At 48.1% G+C, this 6,463-nt stretch overlaps 1 protein-coding gene across 13 annotated transcripts in view; it reads right to left on the bottom strand.

Moving 5' to 3' along the window:
* The window catches only part of ZFAND6 (zinc finger AN1-type containing 6), an 82,419-nt gene extending 81,164 nt beyond the window's left edge, over positions 1–1,255 (bottom strand). For 6 of the 13 annotated variants that reach the window (XM_077938623.1, XM_002804910.4, XM_077938628.1 and 3 more), the window contains exon 1: positions 1,009–1,142. The gene's annotated coding sequence lies outside the window, so the exon portion shown is untranslated. 13 annotated transcript variants of the gene reach the window in all.
* Between the last annotated feature and the right edge of the window lie 5,208 nt (positions 1,256–6,463).

The following is a 6,463-nucleotide window of genomic DNA, read 5'->3' as shown; positions in this document are numbered from 1 at the left end:
CTCAGCCTCCCAGTAGCTGGGACTACAGGCAAGCACCACCACGCCCAGCTAATTTTTGCATTTTTAGTAGAGACGGGGTTTCACCATGTTGGCCAGGATGGTCTCGATCTCCTGACCTTGTTATTAGACCGCGTCGGCCTCCCAAAGTGCTGGGATTACAGGCGTTGAGTTACCGCGCGTGGCCAATTCTGCCCAGTTTTTATGGCCCAATAACTTAATATAAATTACCTTTAGGTAACCCCAAGGCCCTAACTTCCTCACAACTGGTCACAACTTCCGAGTTGTGAAGGTAAATCATAGCGTCCCAACTGTGTGGGTTAGCACATGACTTCGAAACCAAGTTAAAGAGATTTCAAACACAATATTCTTTCGTAGTTCTTTAGGTGGCTAAAACTTGAAAATAACTATTTCAAAAGAGCAGACGAAAAATTTAGAATCCTAAGCAAGCTAAACCCAAGCACGGAAAAAAGAGACCGATTCCCTTCCCGGTGCCAGTCAGGAGTTGGAAACAACGGGCTGCCTCCGGCTGGTTTCTGAAAACACGGCAGGTGGAAAAACATCCCGAAGAAGACCTGAGACTGGGGGGGAGGGGGAGTTGACGCGCCCCAGGGTGCCCAGGGCCCTTCCGACCCCCGCCCGCCAACCGCTACGAACCCGCTCGGGGCGGCGCGCTTCGCGGCCTCCGCGGCCCTGAAGAACTGAGGCTCCGGACCCCAGCGCGACCACCCTGACAGGTTTTGGCCCCGGGCTGCGGGCGCCCGCGCGCGTCTGAGGTGAACCCGCCGATCCCCGGCCCCTGCCCCCGGAGCCGGGAGTCCTAACCCTCTCGGCCGCGGCCCCCGCGGGCCCACCACCTGCTGCGCCGGCCAGCCGCCCTCCGCTTCCGGCTCCCGGGAGCCGGGAGGGGCCGGGGGCGGGCCTCGCCTCGCTGCAGCCGGGTGGGGGAAGGGAGCGGGCGGGGGAGGGGCAGCGCGGACCAGACCGGGCCCCGCGGGCCGCGCTATTCACCTGGCGGCGGCTCTCTCCGCCTGACGCGCTGCCCGCCGCCGCCGGTAGCCGCTGGTGAACCGGGACAGGTAAGGCCGCCGAACCCCTACTCCCTCTGGCTCCGCCACCGCCGGCCCCTCCGTCTGCTGTTTATTAAACTTTTCTGTTTGGTTGTTCGGCCTATGACGCGACCGCGGAGGAGAGCCACTGGATTGGCCGGCTCCCAGGGCTGACGCGGCGGGCCCCGCCCGCATCCTAATTATTACCGGCGCGGGCGGGGCCACAGGCCGGAGGAGGCGGGGAGAGGCGGGGTCAAGGCTCGGAGCGCACGGCAATTGGCCGGAGGCGAGAGAAGAGGCGGGGCGGAGCGAAAGGAGATGCTTCTCCCTCTGCACCTCCACCATCGCTTGCTCCACTGCCGTCTCTGCGGGGCTCATCCCGCCGCAGTTTCTCTACCTCCAATAGCTACGGGAAGGCGATTAAGAGGTGCCGCGGAGTCTTTAAGGGCTTGATAGGTTCAGGTACCTTTGCTACCTCGCAGGGAATGGCGTGTCCCTGTCTCGGATTGAGGCACCAAAGAGTTGCCCTCCACCTGCCACTTGTGCAGGAAGGAATTCTGAGCTTCTGTCTTCACACGCAGGCCGGCGCCTCAGTCTGCAAGCGCGAAGTCCGAGCTCAGGGCGCATACTGGAAAGCAGTACTCTGCCCTGTCCTGAACTGGGACTTGGAAATAGAAGCAAGACGAGAAGCGTGCATGCACACGTGTGCAATACATACATGCACGGGCACAAGCACCCTCAGTTCAGCCTTTTCCAAAAGCACGGGGTCAGTTCCTACCTGCGTGGTGCATGCTGCGCTACTGCGCTGGAACTAGGGATGATGGGCAGAATGGCTCCCCCTGAAGTTTTTCAGCCTTCGTTCGGGCTCATGAGCATCACAAGCAGGAAGTACGTGACACTTTAGTTCGAGGTCATTCAATCCTATCGTGAATGAAGGGTTCCGTTGGGGCTTTAAGGTGGGCGGGCCCAGTCCTGAGGATCCTCTTTGTTTTGAATGTTTTTATTTTGTTATTCATGGATTTTTTTTGCATTAATTTTAATTTAAAAAAATAAAAATGTTGTTCATCTTGATCACTTAGTTTTTTGGTGCTCCCTTAAATATTGTGCCTGAAGTGAGTACCTGTTGCATTTAGCAACACAGAGGTCACCTTGGGGAGTACAGTTTAAGTGGAGGACAAAAGCCTGATTGGAATGGTAATAAAACCTACTTATTAGGCTATTTGTGGGGGTTAACTAAGATAGTATGTGTGAAAGAGCTTCTTGAACTAGCGAGGTTATGCGCCAAGTCTCATGGATTTTGTCTTAAATGTATTTTTCTTCAGATGCTTGTCCAGTTTATCATTGTATTAACTCCAGCACCTAACCCAGTTGGATTTTCATATACAGCTATTATGAATTTGCACAAATTGGGTTTACATGACCTTTACTGCTTTCCTTTGTTCCAGATTCGTTCTGGGAGATTGAGAGATTATAGCATTGCATTGTGACTTTGAATGCAGACAGACCACTGTCACTTACTAGCTTTGTGGTCTTAAGAAAATCGTGTGAAATGGGAACAAAAACCTACCACAAAGGATTGTTATGAGGGTTAAAAGATACTGCATTTCTATATACCCAGTAAATGCTGTATGCCAACTCTCTGCCAGCCTGTGCTGTAGGTGCTGGAGATAGCATTAGGTAAGAGAGATGAAGGCCCTCCTCTCATTGACTTACACAGGGGAAGAGGGAGCAGAAACAATAAACAGTATACATATGCAACCTACCAGGCAGTGTACGTAAACAACATATTCACAGCACCTGGTATGTAACAAATGCGCAATAAATGATTGTTTATTTGCATTATTATTTCCAACCCCATCTTCTTTCCTGTGTTCCAGAGCAGGACATTTACTGTGTGCTTATCACAGCCACTCAATATGTCCAAGGCTCATTTTCCCCCCAAACACATTCTTCCTCCTATAGTCCCAATTTTGGCTAATGGTGACACCATGTTTCCAGTTATTAAAACTAGAAACTCAAGCTTTATTGAGATTTAACACACATATCATTACAACTCACCCATTTTTAAAGAATACAATTTGCTGGGCGCAGTGACACATGCCAGTGGTCCCAGCTACTCAGGAGGGTTAGCTGGGGGAATTGATTGAGTCCAGGAATTCTGGGCAGTAATGCACTGTACCCATGGGTGTCCACGAGGATGGGGGGGACCATCAAGTTGCCTAAGGAAGACGACTCTGCCCAAGTCCAAAACAGAGCAGATCAAAACTCCTGTGCTGATTAGTAATGGGATCATGCCATTGCACTCCAGCCTGGGAAACATAGCAAGACTCTGTCTCCTATTAAAGAAAAAACAAAAAGAAAAATAAAAGAAATTATACAATTCAGTGGTTTTTAGTATATTCACAGTGGTGCAGGTATCACCACAAATCAGTTTCAGAACATTTTGTCACCCTAAAAAGAAACCTTGGCAGGGGGCAGTGGCTCATGCCTGTAATACCAGCATTTTAGGAAGCCAAGGCAGGTGGATCACTTGAGGTCAGGTGTTAGAGACCAGCCTGGTCAATACAGTGAAACCCTGTCTCTACTAAAAATACAAAAATTAGCCAAGCTTGGTGGTGCACACCTGTAATGGTGCACACCTACTTGGTGGTGCACATCTGTAGGTGCTTGGGAGACTGAGGCAGGAGAATCACTTGAACCCGGCAGGCAGAGGTCGCAGTGAGCCAAGATCATGCCACTGCACTCCAGCCTAGGTGACAGACCAAGACTCCATCTCAAAAAAAAAAAGAAAAAAAAAGAAAGAAAGAAAAAAAGGAAAAACAAAACAAAAAAACAACCTTGTACCTTTTAGCAGTCACATTCCCCTTTCCCCCAATTCATGTCCCACCTCCATCCCTGGGTAACCATTAAGCTACTATGTGTCCCTTTAGTTTTGCAAGTGATCCTTTGGCCTCAACCTCCTAAGTAGCTGGGTCTACAGGCGCAAACTACCATGCCTGGCTAGTTTTGCCTATTTTGGACATTTCATAAATACGTAGTCATATAATATGTGGTCTTTTGAGACTGGCTACTTTCACTTAGTATAAGGTTTTCAAAGTTCATCGTGTTGTAGTATGTATCAGCACTTTATTTCCTTTTATTGCTGAATAATATTTCACTGTATTGATATTTAATATAGCACATTTATTCATTAATTTATAGACATTTTCCACTTTTTGCCCATTATGTGACTAGTGCTCCTATTAATATTTTTATCCAAGTTCTTACAGGGACTTTTTTTTTTTAACAGATGAGGTCTCACTCTGTCACCCTGGTGAGGGTGTGGTAGCATGAACGTAAGCTTACTGACACCTCAACTACTGGACTCAAACAATCCTCCCACCTCAGCCTCCCAAGTAGCTGGGACTACAGGTATGCACCACCATGCCCAGCTAATTTTTTTTTTATTTTTTGTAGAGATGGGGTTTCACTATGTTGCCCAGACTGGTCTCAAACTCTTGGGCTTAAGAAGTCCTCCCAGCTTGGCCTCTCGAAGTGCTGAGATTACAGGTGTACTGTGCCCAGCTTGTTTTTATTTGTCTTGGGTATCTACCTAGGAGTAGGTAGACACTGCGTCATATGGTAACTCTGTTTAACCATCTGTGGAACTACCAGACTGTTTTCCATAGAGACTACACCATTTTACGTAACCACCAGCAATGAGTGAGGGTTTCAATTTCTCCACATCTTTGCCAACACTTGTCATAATCAATCTTCTTGATTATAACCACCCTAGTGAGTATGAAGTGGTGTATCACTGTGGTTTTGCTTGGCATTTCTCTGATGGCTAAGGATGTTGAGCATCTTTTCATGTGTTTATTGGCCATTCGGGTATCTTCTTTGAAAACATGTCTATTCAGATCTTTGCCCATTTTTAAATTGGGTTGTTAGTCTTTTTATTGTTGGTCATAAGAGTTCTTACATATTCTGGATACAAGTCCCTTTTCAGATATATAATTTGCAAATATTTTCTCCCATTTTGCACATTGTCTTTTCACTTGCTTGATGATATCATTTGAAGTATAAAAGTTCTTTAATTTTTGCTCTTTTTTTTTCTGTTTTTCTTTTTCTTTTTTTTTTTTTCTTTTTTTTTTTTTGTGATGGAGTCTCACTCTTTCTCCAGGCTGGAGTGCAGTGGTATAATCCTGGCTCACTGCAACCTCCGCCTACTGGGTTCAAGTGATTCTCCTGCCTCAGCCTCCCAAGTGGCTGGGACTACAGGCATGCACCACCACACTCAGCTAATTTTTGTATTTTTAGTACAGACGGGGCTTCACCGTGTTGGCCAGGCTGGTCTCGATCTCTTGACCTCATGATCCACTCATCTCAGCCTCCCAAAGTGCTGGGATTACAGGCGTGAGCCACAGCGGCTGGCCTCATTTTTTTTTTCTTAAGCCCTCCTCTCCCCAATATCCAATTCATCATGAATTTCACTGATTCTGCCTTAGAAATATCTTTGGAATGCACCCCCACCACCATTGCCCTATACAACCCTCTTGTTATTTCTCACCTGAATTTAAGTAATAGCCTCCAATTCTATTCTTTTTTCTGCATCCCCCCACATCCTACCCGATTTATCTTCCAACTGCTTCCAGAAGGATCTTCTTGAAACACAAAATGAGCAGGTCAGACCTCTTTTGGTTCCTGGTCTGTACTGTAGCAGTTCTCACATTCCTCTGATAAGAATACCTTGAGCATTTAAAAAATTCACATTACAGGTCATAATCTGGACATGATAAATAAGAATCCCTAGGGGAGGAGTCTGGAAATCTAGTTTTAATAACCCCCCAAGTGATTCTTTTTTTTTTTTTTTTTTTGAGACGGAGTCTCACGCTGTTGCCCAGGCTGGAGTGCAGTGGCGCAATCTCGGCTCACTGCAAGCTCCGCCTCCCGGGTTCCCGCCATTCTCCTGCCTCAGCCTCCTGAGTAGCTGGGACTACAGGCGCCCGCCACCGCGCCCGGCTAATTTTTTGTATTTTTAGTAGAGATGGAGTTTCACTGTGGTCTCGATCTCCTGACCTTGTGATCCGCCCGCCTCGGCCTCCCAAAGTGCTGGGATTACAGGCTTGAGCCCGGCCCCCCCAGGTGATTCTTATTCTCAGAATGGTTTAGCCTATGGTGCTAAAGGAGGGGTGCGATTTTGTCCCCCAGAGGACATTTGGCAATGTCTGGAGATATTTTTGGTTGTCACAACTGGATGGAGCTGTCACTGTCATCTAGTGGCAGCAGGAATGCTGCTAAGCATCCTGTAATGCACAGGGCAGCCCCCCTCAACAAAGAATTACCAGCCTCAGCCGGACGCGGTGGCTCACGCCTGTAATCCCAGCACTTTGGGAGGCTGAGGTGGGCGAATCATGAGGTCAGGAGATTGAGATCAT

This window comes from Macaca mulatta, chromosome 7 (assembly GCF_049350105.2).
Source record: "Macaca mulatta isolate MMU2019108-1 chromosome 7, T2T-MMU8v2.0, whole genome shotgun sequence".
In the NCBI taxonomy this organism is placed as follows: Eukaryota; Metazoa; Chordata; class Mammalia; order Primates; family Cercopithecidae; genus Macaca; species Macaca mulatta.
The sequence above is the reverse complement of the archived record's forward strand: the minus strand, read 5'-3'. Positions and strand labels throughout refer to the sequence as shown.